The sequence below is a fragment of the Mesocricetus auratus genome, unplaced genomic scaffold, assembly GCF_017639785.1.
Source record: "Mesocricetus auratus isolate SY011 unplaced genomic scaffold, BCM_Maur_2.0 Super-Scaffold_100010, whole genome shotgun sequence".
NCBI classification, from domain to species: domain Eukaryota; kingdom Metazoa; phylum Chordata; class Mammalia; order Rodentia; family Cricetidae; genus Mesocricetus; species Mesocricetus auratus.
This window is the reverse complement of record NW_024429194.1, coordinates 86,170,137-86,186,850: the sequence shown is the minus strand read 5'-3', so window position 1 is coordinate 86,186,850 and position 16,714 is coordinate 86,170,137. Positions and strand designations below refer to the sequence as shown.

Here is a 16,714-nt window from a genome sequence, read left to right as displayed (position 1 = left end):
AAGCAATTGCATACCTGAGTTCAAATTCTGGCTTCACAATGACCATGTGGATCTGAGCCTTGTCAATTCATTTCCTGCCACTGGAAGCTGTAACCTGGGACCCAGAGTCTGCAGCTGGCCTACTGGCTCAGGCCAGCCCCCAGGGGACAGTAGAATTTCTGTGGGTCTCAGAAGTCCCTGGCCCCTCCCCAGCCCACCAGTTTCTCTGTGGTGGAGTAGCCTTAACAAACCTGCCCAGAATTGTTTTGTGGTTTTGGTTGTTTGAAACAGAGTGTCATAATTCTAGGCTGGCCTAGAACTCATTGGGCAGTCCTCCTGCCTCAGCTTCTTGAATACTCACTCTGTAACTCAAGCTGGCCTCAATTCACGGTGACCCCTCCTCAGCTTCTGAAATTCTAGGGTTCCTAGCATGAACCTCCTCACTCAGCCTGTCCTTCATTTCTTGAAGACCCAGGGTTCCACATTAGGGACAGACAGCCCAGCCCCCACCACCTGAGCCAGCATTGCCACAGCCCAAGATGCCAAGTATATATCAGCCGCTCTACAGGGCCTCTGCCAGCATGTCCTGCTCCTCCTCCTGCACTCTCCAATGCAGGGACAGTCACCCTGTGACACAGGGTGCCAGCCCAGCTCTTCCACATACGGGGTCACAGCTCAGCCTCTGCTGCAACACTGTGGAGGTCTAGGGCTTCCCTCAAGGAGGGTGAAAGCACTGTGCAGCTGTCTCTGAGACACTCCGTCCCATCTCCTGTCTAACCACAGCCCCATCCAAGGACGCTTTATCCAGTACCAACAGCCTTCTTTCCATCCTTCCTTCCTACTTCCTCCTCCCTCCTTCCCTCCCTCCCTCTTTCCCTCCTTTCCTCCCTCCCTCCCTCTTTCCCTCCTTCCCTCCCTCCTTCCCTCCTTCCCTCCCTCCCTCCTTCCCTCCTTTCCTTCCTTCCTGAAGACACAAAAGCTCGACGGCCCCTTTGAGGAAGTCAAAGCAGAAGGTTCCTCCATCTTCTGAACAAATTGCTTCCTCCAGCAGCCCACAGGGAGACAGGGCCATTCCCATCCAACCAGTGAGTGTGGGAATGGATTGCTTATCACAATGGTGTCAGTGAATTGCGGGCTGGGAGGAAGCTGAGGGTCAGATCCACAACCTCCACAGCCTGTCCATCCCCTGAGGCTAAAGTCTATCCATCCCATCTCCCTAGAGCAATGGCTCTCTACCTTCCTAACGTTGTGACCCTTTAGGACAGTCCCTCATGTTGTGCTGACCCCAACCATAAAACTATTTCACTGCTGCTTCATAGCTATGATTAATCAAAATGTACACATCTGAGTTTTCCCATGATCTTAGGAAACCCTCTGAAAGGATTGTTCAGACACCCATGGGAGCTGCGACCCACAAACTGAGCACCACTGCCATAGAGGCTATCCCCTAAGTAAATGAAGGCCCAGAGAGGGTCCATCTCTGCTGCAAAGAAGTTATTTTTTTTAATAAAACATCCACCATCGAAAAATAGTAAGACATTCTCCACGTAGAAAATTGGACAGTGTAACAGAGAAGAAAATAAAAGTCACGAGACTTCCCTTAGGACACCTGATATCGCCGGTATTTCCCAACCTGTCCAGCACGCTCGCACGTGTAATGAGTTAGGTCTCCAGAGTGGTACAGTGGATCCAATTCGGTGGTCTGCGTCTGCCTTTGTCCTGTGGAACCCCCATGTCCCACAGGACCAACCAGTCAGAGCGAGTGAGGGCATCCTGCAGCGACAAGCCCAGTTCCTTTATGTTGTGTAGCAATTTCCTGCGAGGTAAAATGTTCCGTCTGGGAAGGAAGCTCCTCATGACATAGGTTCTTCTGAAGAGCGGCCAAAGGTTCCATCCTGCCAGGAAGACCCCTTAAGTTCGGAAGTAAACCACTCACGGGCTTGAGGGACTTCTCAAAAGCTTCAGGAAGTCCCTGAAGCTGACCAGATTCTCCAGGCCCCTCCTTTAGCATATATCAGTAATAAGGGCTGCCCTCCGAGCTGAGCTGCCTAGGAAGGACGCTCTGGAGCCCGCCCAGCTGCCTACAGGCTGTGCAGTGAGTTCCAGGTTGCCAGCTTTTGTGAGCTGTCACCGTGCTGGGGTGGGCTTTGGTGACGCAGCTGTCTTTGAATCATTTCTATCCTTGTAAGCAACTCTTCACCCACACTCCTGCAGATAACCTCAATAAACTCATTGGCTCACCAACTAGACTAGACTTGGTGGTATTCATACTTTGGTCTGTCATTGGTTCCCTATGTGGGATAAGTAAACCTTTGTCCATATCACCCCAGGAATAGTGTCACACAACGCTTGTATTGAAGGCGTATCTAATGCTACCTTGTAAGGAGTTGACTAAGGGTCTCTGTCAAAGGAACTTAGGGACCTAGCCTGACTAGGTGCCAACCTGGCACAGACCACTAGGAACCCTATCTGGGAAGGACAGCCATTTCCTCTGATGTTTCACTGGCAACTAAAAGTCATATAGTCACCTAGCTTCAAGAGGAGTGAAGTGCCATGCTACCCCTGCCCAGAAAGAGGACAGAATGGAACATTCTGCCTGCAGCGTTAACATCCATTACACCTCGGGTGGCCGTGTGTCCCCATTGGCTCAGGGCTGAGGTGGTTCTACGATCAGGATGCCTCGTGCTAACCCCGGGGCAAGCCTTGGGCGGAACTGAAATTCACTGTACCATACCATACATCCTTCCTAAGTCGCCATTTCTCTGCACAGCAGTCGCTGCCCGGCCCCATAGCTCTCACGGTAGAGACCTAGGTTCTTTCCAGTTTTACACGTTTCTAAACCCAGTGCCAGCCCGCGGAGATGGCACGGCAGGTCAAGGAGCCTTCGGGGTAAAGGGAACAAAGAAATCAGATGTTGCACACTCACCCAGAAGCCAAGGGAGCCATCCCAACCACACCATCCCAATGAGAGCTTGAACCAATAGATGTACGGTCCTCAGAGTTTCCACCTAGTCTTGGGTGGAGCTTACCACCGAGGTTTCCAGCACGGTCCTAAACCATGTTGACGGATCTGGGTCTAAGACCACACTTTAGAGATCTACCAGCTTAGCCATTCCGTGCCACCTGCTTGTCACCAGACAGCTGACGGTGAGGTGACTCATTCCTTCTCAGTTCCCTCACCTGTGAGTTGGGGCCCGGCTGTGCAGTACCCACATGGCAGGCTTTGAGGGGACGCCCAGGCTTGTGACGAGCTGTTGAAGACAGCGAGTGTTCTTCAGTGGTAGATTAAATAACTTCATGTTTTAAAATATTTGTTCATTTGAATGGAATTGCATTTATTAAAATTTCCATGGCTTTCAGAGTTGAGTGGGAACGAATTATCTCTGTGCCGTGGCTAAGCGCATGTGTTTCCTCTCTCTCGTGAATCACCAGCTCCTGCCTTTTGCCCGTTATCCACAGAGCCTCTGCCCTTCCCCACCTGCTCCATGTGGAGCAGACAATCCACACCCACAGCCTTCCTGCTTGCTAAGAAGATGTGCACAGTACAGGAAGCCAAATCCACTCACTCTGTTTCAGGGTTTATGCCCCCTGTCAAGGTCAAGTGGATGACTCGGTCTAGAATGTGACAAGCAGAGAGAGAAAGTGGGTTTGAAGGATGGGACTTCCTGCCTCGTGATGGCTGCAAGGAGGAAGGGAGTGCCCTCCTGGCTGGCTCCAAACTATCTGGTCACGATTGGAGGTCAGGAACGGGGGTCTCTGTCCTACCCCACCCACCCTGACTGTAGCTACTGCAGTGTGCTGCTGCCTCCTATCTCCTCCCACTGGCAGGCTCCTTCCAGAAAGGCTCCTGGGAGCTTCCGTTGCCCACTACCAGCTGGAAGCAGGGGCATGGGCTTTAAGAACGGTCCCCATAGGCCCGCACTCAGAAGGCGGAGACAGGTGGATCTCTGGGAGTTCTGGTCAACATAGTGAGTTCAGACCAGTCAGAGATGCATAGTGAGACTCTGTCTCAAAACCAACAAGCAAAAAGACAACTGGCCTCATAACCCAGAATGGTGCCGCATGCCTGTAATCCCAGGAGTCAGGAGATGGAGGAGAATCAGAAGTTCAAAGTCATACTTAGCTATATATCAAGTTCTAGGCCAGCCTGGGCTACAGGAGACCTTATCTCAGAACAAACAAGAGTGGCCCCAGCTTTAGGAAAGTCAGTTTAATTAGCTGAGTCCCATGAGCCTTGGCTCTCCAGGTCCCTGTTCTCTTGTATTTCCTATGTCCAAGTAGCTTAGGAGATAGATGAATCAGTGGTTAAGATTACTGGTTGCTCTTCCAGAGGACATGGGTTCTATTCCCAGCACCCATGTGACATCTCACAAGCGTTTGTAACTCCAGTTCCAAGGAGTGGGATCCAGTGCACTCTCTGGGCTACGCAGGCACCAGGCAGATACATATACAGGCAAATCACCTTACACATAAAATGAAATACTGCAATGTCCAAGTGAGCAGGAGGAGTTAAATAGACCCGCAGCTACCATAGCTTGCTGTTCTGGCCAGTTCTGTTCCCACGGTGATGGCCTTTTCCTCTATTTTAACTGATAATGGCCAACCCTCCAGGCAAGCTCCTACAGGGTCCCCTGCCACTCTGCCATGGAGGGAGCCCTGTGTTTAAGAGCATTTGAAACACCACCCTGAGTCTACAGAGATGGCAGGATGACATTCTTTAGTCATTAAGGAAGACAAATGAAAAGATGGGAGACTGAGACCACTTGGGAACTGGGCACTTTCCCAGGCACACCCTGGTGAGACCTCACAATGGCCTGCAGGTTGAGGTGTGCTGGAGATCTCAGGTCTCCCCACTAGGGAGTGGCTGAGAAAAGACCCTCTTCTAGGTGCCGCATGCCTGTAATCCCAGGAGTCAGGAGATGGAGGAGAGTCGGAAGTTCAAAGTCATACTTAGGGTTGGTTTCCTCACACTGACTCCTGGGTGGCCTGCGAGTGGGCTCACTGTCCATGCATCTCAAGGTGGGAGAAGGGAGTAGCCAGGACAGACAGCTTATGGAAGGGGACTCAGTCTTGGACGGCGCTTGGGAGGACATGTCTACTCTGGAAGCTAAGGATACTTACAGACCATCACCCAAGGAGCCCAGTCCTGCAGCCAACTGCTTTGACATAACCACCCATCAATCATGGTTTTTATCACTGGATGGTGGTGGCGCACACCTTTGATCCCAGAACTTGGGAGGCAGAGGCAGGAGGATCTGTGAGTTCGAGGCCAGCCTGGTCTTCTGAGTTACAAGACAGCCAGGAAACCCTGTCTGGAAAAAAACAAAAACAAATCATGCTTTTTATTTTTTTCTTTTAAGATGATATATTTGTTCATTTTTTGTTGTTGTTTGTTTGTTTTTGAGACATAGCTCAGGCTGGCCCTGAACTCACTGCATAGCCTAACCTGGCCTCAAATTCAAAGCAATCTCCTGTTGCCTCAGCCTCCCAAATTGTTTCTTTCATTTTTATTACATTTATTTAGGGGGAGTGCCACAACCCAAGGCCAAGCTTTACTTGGTCATTTTGTTTTCTTTCCCATTTTCTTTTTAGATCGGATCTCACTATGTAGCCCGGGGTTGGCATCTATTTCTGGATAATTCTCCGGCCTCAGCCTCTGTGTTGGAATCACAGGCAGGCAATGCTATGTTCAGCTCCTGCCTTGTGAAATTTGTATGAGACTGGGCTTTCTGTGTTCATATCCGTACCCAAAGTAATTGTTTTATAGTGCAGAGGGTGGGGCTGGGGGCCTCTGTGGTGCTGGGCCAGCGCTACCCACTGAGCTTCTGCCCCGCCCCGCAGCTGTGTTTAAACACAGACCATGACAATAGCCAAGTTGGGTAGTTTTGCCCACAAGGTATAACTCCAAAACCAAAAATGAGGATTGTCCAGTCCTTTCCAGAATCTGGCTGCCATCCCTCACTAATGGGACAAGGGCACATTTCCAGCCTCAGTTTCTCATTTAAATGAATGGGAATGGGTCAGTGAGCATCAAGTGTGAAGTCTGGGAAAGTGCCCAACACCGAGCCGTGTGCCCTTTCTGAACCTCCCTTGAAAACCCGTGTTCTGTAATGGGTGGCCCTGGCTCCTTGGGAGACAAAGAGCCCCACATGTTCTCGGATCCCTAGCCGAGCCTCCATTGTGGCATGCCCAGTCTCTGCCCAAGCCTAGCTGGCTTCATCTTCAGCATCCAGAGCATGCATTTCCGGCATGCTGGGGTTGCAAGAGGCCTAACTGGCTGCCCTTGTCTCTGCTCCTCTCTTTCGTGTGTATCTTGTTTTGCTGGCAGAGGTTGGTTGAAATAATTTTGCTGTTATTATTTTGGTGGAAAAGGCAGGGTCCCATGTAACACAAGCTGGCCTCAAACTCCCTGTGTAGCTAAAGACAACTTTGAACTTCTCAGCCTCCTGCCTCCTTCTGCCTAGAGTTGGAATTACAGGCATTTGCCACCACATCTTGTTTATGGGGTGCTGAGACTTGAACTGATGGCCTCACGCATGCTAGGCAAGCATTCTACCAACTGAGCCATATCTCTAGCCCTTTCTTTTTCATCCCATACTCTCAACATAGGTGGCCTGTACCCCTCTGGGTCCTCACTGCCCTACCCCTGGAGACCGTGTCCTCCGTCAGTACCTAAATGTGAAAATACTGTCTTTCACTACAGCCTGCTCTTCCTGCATGGGTGGATGGGTCTTTGTCCTGGAATTGTCTTCTTTAGCCATTGTTCAGTGTGGCCCCACATCCTCTGCTTGTCCCCCCAAGTCTTATAGCAAGCTCCAAGTCTAGGACGCGTCTATAGATCTGCCCCCCCCCCACCTTCAGGCTGCCCCTGGTGAGATCTTGCAGTTGTTATGAATATGCATGAGCATCTCCTGTTGCCCTTATGAATATTCATGCACATCTCCTGGTGCTGCGGTTAGCCCAGGGAGCACCAGGACTTGGACTGGTATTTCTGAATCTTTAGTCCCACAGAAGTGTGGGCCAACCTGGGCTACAGAAGCAAGGCAAGCGCTCTAACCAACTGAGCCCGTGTCTCCAGCCACCTTCGATTTCATCCCCCTCCCCAGACTAGGATCCCAGTCCCCTCTTTTCTCAACAACCTGATTCCTGCTCTGAAGGCTTCGAGCTCTCCGTGAAAGGGCATGGGTCCTCTCTCTGCCTTTCTTCCTTGTTCACCCCCATTTGTACCTGTAGGGACCCTGGCTCTCCTTGGAGGCTTCACAGGACTTCAGGAACCCAGGAGCATCAGAGAGTACAGGCAGCTGGGACACCGATGTCAGGATATCAGTCTGGGTGAATCCTGCCAGCTGCCCCACTGGGGATGGGCCTCACCTCCTGAAAGATCAAAAGGCCTCCCTAGCTCTGGGTTTAACGAGTTGAGGTTTGAAGTTCCAGGTCCTCAGTGCTCAGTGGCAAATGTGATCTGCCAGCTGGCAAGATCTGGCCTCACCTGTCCTGCTCAGACCCCAGACTGAGCTCAGGCAGGCACTCCAGAACATCCCACAAGCCCCTCCCGGCCCTCAGCCCAACCTTGCTACCTTGTTCCTTCACATGAACAGCTCCTGCAGCCAGCATGTGGCTAAGGCTGCTGTGGGGGGAATGTCAATGAGGCCAGGCCGAAAGCGCCCGTCCGGGGACCAGAGACCAGGCAGAGGTTTAGAATGAAGAGGGTGAAGTGGTGGGGGCCAGGGCAGAGGGCAGGGCTGGGACTGGGGCCAGGCTCACTGTAAAACTGCCCCCAAGGGCAAGGAAGGAGACAGGAGACAGGGGCTGTCCCAGGACAGAAAGGAGGGCGTTTTAGGGGTTGGGGAGACAGAGGGACGCAAGAGCATGAAAAAGAGAGGAACTACCACCAGGGCCTGGTACTCCAGCCTTCTTTACCTGTAGTCAGGGACACTAGAGATTCGCCAACCCTAGGCAAAGGAAACCCGACCTCGAGGCAGCAGGGCGGAGGGGAGGGCAGTTAAGAAAGCATCTGTGGCTGGAGCTGGCAAGTCAGAAAGACAGCACCAGCCTGCCACGCTTACTGGTGACCTCACCCGGGGCTCCAGGGCAGACCCCTGCCCAGAGCCCGGCTGGCCACCCCCCTGCCTCTGCCAACCCCGCACCCTGCATGATCCCCTTCACTCCCACCCCGCCCCTCTCTCAGCCCAGATGTACCCTGACTCATGCATCGCTCCAGCCTGGCCTCCCTCAGAGGACCATGCTTCCGCCCTTATGTCCTGGTGGGCCAGGGGTGCAGGTTGTCCCCCTAACTGCTCTACGTCCTTGAAGTGCCACAGAGAAGCCTCTGGGTCTGCTACTTAAGCTCCCAGGCTTGGGGTATACCTGGACCAGGTTCAGTTCAGGGCCCTGGGACTTCAACTGCACACAGTAGGTGCTTCATATATGCTCGGGCTCTCCTCCTGCTGCGTCACCACATGTGCACACAGCAGGTGCCAATGATGGCTCGTGAGTGGAGCTAGGGTGACTCCACTGGGGAGGCATAGGTGCCACCGCTGTTGGTGGCCTCCCAGGCAGCCAGGCTTGGGAGAAAGCTCATTCTCCTTGAGTCTGCAGCTGGGGCAATCAATCGGTTGCCATGGAAACGAGCCACAAATCAGAGGCAGGCACTTCTTGGCTAAGCCAGCGCCACCTACCCACCCACTCAGGCCTGGCTGCAAAGGTCCCTCACTTAGAGCTGTTGGCACAGAAAGGGGAGGAGGGAGGCTCTGATATGACTTGGAGCATCAGTCTGCACCCCCAGCCTCTGAGGTCCCCAATGACTAGGTGGTATCTTGGGGGAAATGACCCTTCCAAGTAGTCCTCTCTCTTCAGATTTTTACCAGGCTCACTCTTCCCTTACAGCAGCAGTTCTCAGCCTGTGGGTTTGCAGGAGGTGTCGAATGACCCTTGCACAGGGGTCGCCTAAGACCATCCGCATACCAGATATTTACATTGTGATTCATAACAGTGTCAAAATTACAGTTATAAAGTAGCAACGATAATAATTTTATAGTTGGGGGGCCACCACCACAACATGACGAACTGGCTCAAGGGGTCACAGCATTAAGAAGGTTGAAGAGCACTGCATCATAGCTTTATCCCTTGGTACCTAGAGGGGAGGAGTCATGGGCCCATTGGGCAGAAGAGAAAGATGAAACGCCGCCTGGGACCCCGAGCAATGTCGTTCTAAGCCTTCTCCCTGAAACCCATCTCCCAGTCTGTCCTCCTCAGCCTGGGGGATGAAGGCAGAGAAGGAAGAGGGCACAGAGGAACTGTGCCTTCCCACCAGATCAGAACTTGAACTTAGGACTTCCTGTTCCCATTCATGACAGTCCTGCCGAGGGCCGTTAGCCAAGCCTGTGGGCCTACCCCTCCTGCCCACCCACGCAGCTGCAGCCTCTGACTCCAACACAGCGGCCAGAACTGGACAGAGTCCTGGCTCTACGTCAACCCAACCAAAGCCATCACTAGGCTTCTGGCTGGGAGAAGCCTAGATTCTCAGTTTGGAAAATGGGAGTGATTGTCTGTCTCACCCAGTAGCAATGAGAAGTCAGCCCAAGGGCAGAGAAAACTTAACGCAGTATCTGGTACGCCATGTCTTCTCCACAGAGGTGACATGAGGTCAGTTCATCCACTCAGAGTCCACAACTGCCCCTGGGAGCGGACACTTGCCGGAGGGACAAGAAGATGAGCACTACCAGTATCCACCACCAGCCAAGGGCAGAGGTAATTGCAGTGTCATGCAGAGATGCCCCAACAGCTCCAGTCACGGCTAGCAAGGGGTCTGACGCCCCCCAAGTCTGTGTGGTTCTGTAAGCGATGAGCTGTGGCACATGTGACAGAGTTGAGGGGTCCCAGGTGCTGCGGAAGGAAGGGAGAGACTAGCCGGACTCCTATAGAGCTTCGGAGGTGCCCTGCCACCCACGAGTGGGCTGTTGCCGACTGCCTAGAAGCCACACTCCCTGACCCCAACTGTCTGCTGACATCCAGGGTGTGTGGCCCAGAGAGCCATCTGGCGCTTCAGCCTGCCGGGCCCTGCTCAGCAGTGTGCATGGGCCCAGCCCCGCCCTAACTGACCCCCCCTTCCTCTCCCCCTCATTGTAGACCTACTAGGATCCAGGACAGTCGGAGGCACACTTACGTGAGGCTGGCATGGAGACCTGTGGATGTCTCACGGTCACGTGGCTGGTGAGTAAACGGCACGGGCGGGGTGTGGACGCAGGTGTGGGAGGTGGAGTCTCCCTCCTGGGGCTTCGCTCTCCCCACTCCTCCCCACGGCCCCCACGGAGCAGGGAGGAGCAGCGGGACCCTGCTATCCACTCTCCACACCCCATTCCTTTCTTCCAGAAAGCACATGGCTGCACCAATTACACTTTAGTCTTTGGAGGGGGGTGGGTTTCCTGACTGACACTCTGGCAGGAAGCAGGTCTGTAATCAGCCCCGGGGCCAGGTGCCCTCCCCAGCCAGGGCACTTTTCCACATTCTAGAACCTCCCGTGATTAAACACTAATTGCTGCCATGCTCTCAAATTGAAGACTTTAATTTTCCCCCGAAACGAAAAGTACATTTCAATCAGTTCCTCTTCCAAACCATTCCTCCTCGGGAGCCAGAGTGGAACACAAGCCCCCAGAGACCAAGGAGGAAGCAGCTCCCCCCACCACACACACACACAGATACAAACACACAGATACACACACATACACAGATACACACACATACACAGACACACAGAGATACACACACATACACAGGTACACACAGACACACACACAGATACACACACAGGAATAAACACATACACAGATACACACACATAGATACACACACACAGATACACACACACACACACACACACACACATGCCATTCCCTCCCCCCCACTCCACCCCTCACCTGCCTACAGCAGGATTCTGGGCACTTGGAGTATGGGAGGAACATTTGAGAGACCCAGGGAGCTGTTTGAGGTAGCACATACTTGTGACTCCAGTATTCAGGAGGATGATGCAGGAGGATTGCCTCAAGTCTAGACCAGCCTGGGCTACATAGCCAAAAACATCACCTCAGCCTCTGGGAGCAAAGCTGAACCAGGGTCCCAGCAGAATGGAGAGGCCTGGGCCTGGGGTCCTCATCTGTCAGGCCAAAGCTGGGCCTGAGTCAGTATCCAGGGTCCTTCTGTCTGCACTCCACAGAAGTTTCTGGGCCTGCAGATTCTCTCTGGGGAGCGAGTGTTCTGACTTACATTGGGTGTGAGGGTCAGGAACAGGCAGGGACTGAAAACTGCTAGGTTGGGTCACAGGTGTGAGTGAATTGTGGACCCAGAGAGGATGAGTATAGATCCCAAGATCACACAGCAAATCGGAAGGTTCGGCCTGATGGAGGCTAACAATCTCTCCCCTTTCTGGACATTTTCAGAGAAGCTGGGATCAGAAAGGATGGCCAGGCTCCATGGCACGTGCTCGATCCCAGCTATTGCGGAGGATGAGGCAGCAGGGTCCCTGGCGGCGGGAGTTCCAGGACCCTGATTTTACATGGTGTGGGCGTCAAGGAATCAAGGTCTCTCCACACAGGCTCCAGAGTCTCCAGCATCAACCACAGCCACCCATTGGGCCCTGCCAAGGCCAGGAGCTGGGCTGGGCAACTATTGTTCAAGATCACTTCCTCCTGGATCCTTCAACTCTGTCCTAACCAGGTTCTCAGGCTGTTACCCAGCTCACAACAGCTGAAAACATCCCTCCCTGCAGGGATCCAAACCTGCAGCAACTCTGCCAGACCACACTCTAGGACCCAGAGTGGGCTCGCCCATGGCGCAGCCGGGACCCAGAGTGGGCTCGTCCAGGGCGCAGCCGGGACACAGAGTGGGCTCGCCCATGGCGCAGCCGGGACCCAGAGTGGGCTCGCCCATGGCGCAGCCGGGACCCAGAGTGGGCTCGCCCATGGCGCAGCCGGGACCCAGAGTGGGCTCGTCCAGGGCGCAGCCGGGACACAGAGTGGGCTCGCCCAGGGCCCCGCCCTCAAAAGCTGTAGCCTCAAGCTGCAGTGAGGCTGGACCATGATCGGGTCCTGGAACCTTCGCAGGGAAGGAAGGACGGAGCATTCACAGGGAAGGGGTGACACCATCTCTCCACTTTCATACCCTGATACTCCTGTGTCCACTATGCACCCATTTTCCAGATGGCACATGCCAGCTCCAGTGGTCTGCAGGGGAACTTGAGCAGGGATGGGGCAGGGCAGGGTGGGAGGTGTGGTCAGCCTGATACCCTACTCCGGGGAAGAGATGAGATGAGAGCCCACCTGAAACACTGCCCACCCACCCATCTCCCCACCCTCAGCCATTCCGTTCCTCTTGCTGTTTCTTCCATCCCTTGCCTCTTTCTAGAAAATTATCCTGACCGCTAGCCCACACCATAGGTGTACTATGATGGCTGGACATCCTGCCACCAAGCTGTGTGACTCCAGACCAGTGTCTTAACCTCTCTGGACTTTCAGTAGTGTTCCTAGCCAGTAACTGAATACTGGTAGGGAACTGCCACAGAAGCCCCCGTGACAGGAGGCTGCTGTCTGAGTTAAGGGAGAACATCAGGTCCTGTTTGCTTTTCTATGCCTGTGTTTGTTTCTTTATGCAGACACCTTGGAGGGGAAGTCGTCAGCAAAGCAGGCTGCCTCCAGGGAGGGCGTCTGGTCCCTGGGGGAGGGGAGGGGAGCCTCCGTATGGCACACTTACCTTTTAAATATTGAATGTATAAATGCACCGGTAATTTCAGCAGATAAACAAATAAAGCACAAACGTTTACAAAACCAAACTTTAAAAATGACACCAGTGACGGGAGGATGAAGCCAGGTAAAAGTGTCCTATGAAATAGACATTGATCACAGTGAGGCCGGCCCTCACTACATCCGCCCCCCCATGCCCCACCCTGGGGTGCCATACCTGCCATTTCCTTGGAGGATCTATTACAGGGAGCAGTTGATCCTGCCACTGACCCCAGGACTTGAGAGGGGGTTCCCAGCCCAGCTTCAGGGATCTGCAGGTACCGCCCCAGAGGACCCCAGTACCCTGTCCATTACCCAACAGGCCCTGGTGTGCACACAGTGGGTCCCAGCATCACTGGAACGATCCAAGGCTCCCACACAGTCATCGGCTGCTCCCTCCCCCATCTCAGTGGCCCTGCCTCCCGCTCTCCCTTCTGATGGTCTGGAATGTCCTCAGAACCCAGGGCTGGCCACCAGCCTGAGAGCGACAGGTAGGACAGGCAAGCCCTTGCCTTAAGCATCTCCCAGGTCTCTGGATAGGGAGTTCCAAAGTGACCATGGGGCACTTCAGGGACCCCAGAAAGCCTGCCCAATGGGTGGAGCTGACTGGGATCCCAGCACCTCCAGCCCTCAGTCCAGGCCTCTGTCTCTGATGACTGTGAGTGGCCCGATGCATGGACTCCAATACTCGTGGGCCTGACCTTTTATTCTCAGGAACCATCCCCCTCGGGCTGGAGAGATGGCCAACAGCTAAGAGTGAGCACTGCCCTCCTAGAGGGCCTGAGTTCAATTCCCAGCCCCCATGTTAGAGGGCTCACACCCATCTGTAACTCCAGTTCCGTGAGACAGGAGACAACACTTCTAATCTCCACAGAAGACCCCATTCACACACACATAATTATTTTTACTCTCTCTTAAGTTTCAAGTCACAGGCTTAGGTTGACACTCAGGCCTATTACTTGGCCCTGGTGGGCACCCTTGGGCTGTGCACAACTCTGTCTACAAGATTCTGTGACCAAACAGCTCTTAGAACCTTCCCACTGCTTTTTCTGCCTCTTTGGCTTGGAAGGTTCTTGAAAGTCCAGCCTCACCCATGCCTGCTCTCCTCCCCCTGCTGGGGCTGAGTGCCAAGCCTTTGGAAGAGCCTATGAAAACTGCAACCCCATTTCAACCCTAGTTGGAACCTGGAGGCCAGAGAGATCCTGGAAAAGTAAACAGTCAAACCTCAGGCTAACGAGGGCCTTGCAGGGCCAGGCCACCCTGGGAGCGGTGGGCAGCACCCAGCAGAGAACAGCAGCCCTGTGCTGTCCTTGGCAGCGGGAGGCTGGCGGAGCTGATCCCCCAGCAACTGAAGATGCCTGGACTGGGGCGCGTCTTCTTCTGGACCCATGCATAGTTTCCTGTGGGGTTGGTGTGAGGCCAAGCAGGAGGCCCTGGGATGGGCTCTTGGGGGAAGCTGGGAATCTCCCATGGGTTTGCCCCAGATGAGCTTGGCCCAAATCTACTGCTCCCACCAACTGCACCATGAGGTTCCATGGTCTTAGCCTACAGTGATGCCACTTGTCCCTTCCCAGGGCCTCGGCTAGTCCCCTTCTATCTCCTAACTCCTGTGCCGTAAGCTCCCTCAGCTTCATCCAGCTGCATATGGCGCTCCTGAGGAGGAGGTTCTTCCCGAAGCATGGTGTCGTGGCTGTCCACACCTCTCATCTGTGGCTTCCTAAGACAGTCCCCTTGAGAGCCCTCTCCAAGTGGTGACCTGTCCTTCAGAGAGCACTGGGTGTGGCTGGCGCATTCGTCTGTCACTCTGCACACTGGACTGTGTGGGATCCCAGAAAGAGCAGTGGGGGAGTTGGCCTCCCTTGCAGCTTGGCATCTGGGTCCAGCACCGTTCCTGGGTACAGCTCTCCTCGGCCTTCAGCCATCCCCACTGAAGGGACAGATCTGCAGAGGTGTCACTAAGCCATGGCAGGACCTGACTGGGAGTGGACATACAGTCAGGCAGGCAGACACACACACATACAGACACACACACACATACAGAGACACACACACATACAGACACACACACACAGAGACACACACACATAGACACACACAGACACACACACAGACACACACACACACACTCACACGCACACACATACACAGACACACACACAGACACACACACGTACACACAGACACACACACACAGACACACACACACACACACATGCACAAACCACGTATACACACTCTGAACCTCAAAGGCCAACACATAGGAATAGGGCGGGGGTGTCAGCGATGGAGGTCACATGGAGGCCAGGGCCATATCAGACTCTTTTTTGCCTGAGGTTCCCCCTCAGGCCCTGTTGCTGACTACCAGCCTGTCCCCTCCCTTAACCACACAGCCCAGGAGAAGTGATGTCAGCATTGCCTGGGGCAACCCGCAGGGCCTGATCTCAGGGTCAGCCTCAGGGAAATAAACGCTGGGACCAGCAGAGACACGACTGTCCTGGCACCTGTCACACTCCACCTGGAGAGAGGGCCCAGCGACTCCTCCAGTATCTAGCGTGTCAGCCGGGGCTCAGCTCACCCAGCCTCTCTCAGCGAGATGGGGCATGGCAGGCACCAAGGGGGCAGAAGAAAGGGTACAGGAGGGGCATGCAGCTTAGGGAAGCACCAGAGCCTCTCTGTGCCTCAGTTTACCCATCTGTTAAGAGGTCACTGGAACATTCACTGAAGGACAGTTTGTGATTCTACTTTGGGGGTGGGGTTTCAGGAGAGGAGTGTTGCCGTCTTTGATGAGCACAGGGCTTGGCTGGTAGTCAGGGAGGTCTCCAGAAATGCATTATTAAGACTGGTCTCTCTCTCTCTCTCTCTCTCTCTCTCTCTCTCTCTCTCTCTCTCTCTCTCTCTCTCACACACACACACACACACACACACACACACGCTCCTCTTCTGCCCTTCCAGGGTTGACTGGGTCACTTGTCACATCAGTGAAGAATGGATGGAGTGTGAGGGCTGATGGGTAGGAAGGCCTCTTGACCTTGGCCTTCCTTACCAAATACCTAGGTACAGGTGGGATATTAAGGAGGAACCAGGATCCAGTGGATACCAGTCCCGGAGGAGTATTGGAAGTTCTTGCCCCTCCTCTCCCTCAGGAGTCTGTCCTCGACGAGGTCCTGTGGTCACATGGCCACCCCATGAAGGAATTGAGCCCCCGGGCCTTTTGAACTGTTCTGGGAAACCCCCTGCCCCATCCCCTAGGTGTCTTCCATTAGAATATTCCTCTGACCCTCTCTGTCACAGCCAAGGAAGCCAGACAGAGGTGGCTTCTAAAAGGCCAGATGTCCGGTTGAGATACTCATACCCTGGGGAACTCAAGCAGGAAGACAGCAGGGGCCGGAAGGTGGCTGAGCCTCTCAGCCGCAGAAGGCAGAGTCAGGGTGCGGGCAGGGTGAAGGGTGCCTGGGGTCCCAGGACTGTCACCTGTCTGGAAGGAGTGAACCCCTGCAGGCCCTCAGCGGCAGGTGTACAAGACCCTGAGGATCAGAACCGTAGGTGTGAGCAGTGAGGTAACTAGGCTGAAAAGGGCCTGGGGGAGGGGGCAGGAAGCAGGGACTGGGAGATGTCAGTGTGAGGCGAATCTACCGGGAGGAAGAGAGAGACACAGAGAGAACAGCCAGAGAAGAGGGAGATGACAAGGGGAGACCCCCAGCCATGTTGAGTGTGGGAACACCAGACCTTGAGCAGAGACCCACTTCCCCTTCTGCCTGGGAGTAGGCAGCTGTAAGACAATGTTTAGTAAAAACATGTTTACTAAAAACGATACAATAAGTTCCTGGAAAAGGCCTTCCCACGGAAACCGCCCTGACCTCGACCTTGTCCAAAGACTAACCGCACCTTCAAAACCCACACACATCCACGTCTGGGGTCAGAGCAGAACCAGCCAGGGTAGAGGAGAGAGCAGAAGCTTCTCT

The 16,714-nt window shown here is 54.0% G+C and overlaps 1 long non-coding RNA gene across 1 annotated transcript; it reads left to right on the top strand.

Moving 5' to 3' along the window:
* Positions 1-9,523: 9,523 nt before the first annotated feature.
* On the top strand, positions 9,524-12,758 carry LOC121142950. Its single transcript, XR_005880109.1, has 3 exons — positions 9,524-9,729; positions 10,108-10,191; positions 11,415-12,758. It is a non-coding gene; the product is annotated as an uncharacterized LOC121142950 (long non-coding RNA).
* Positions 12,759-16,714: the final 3,956 nt, after the last annotated feature.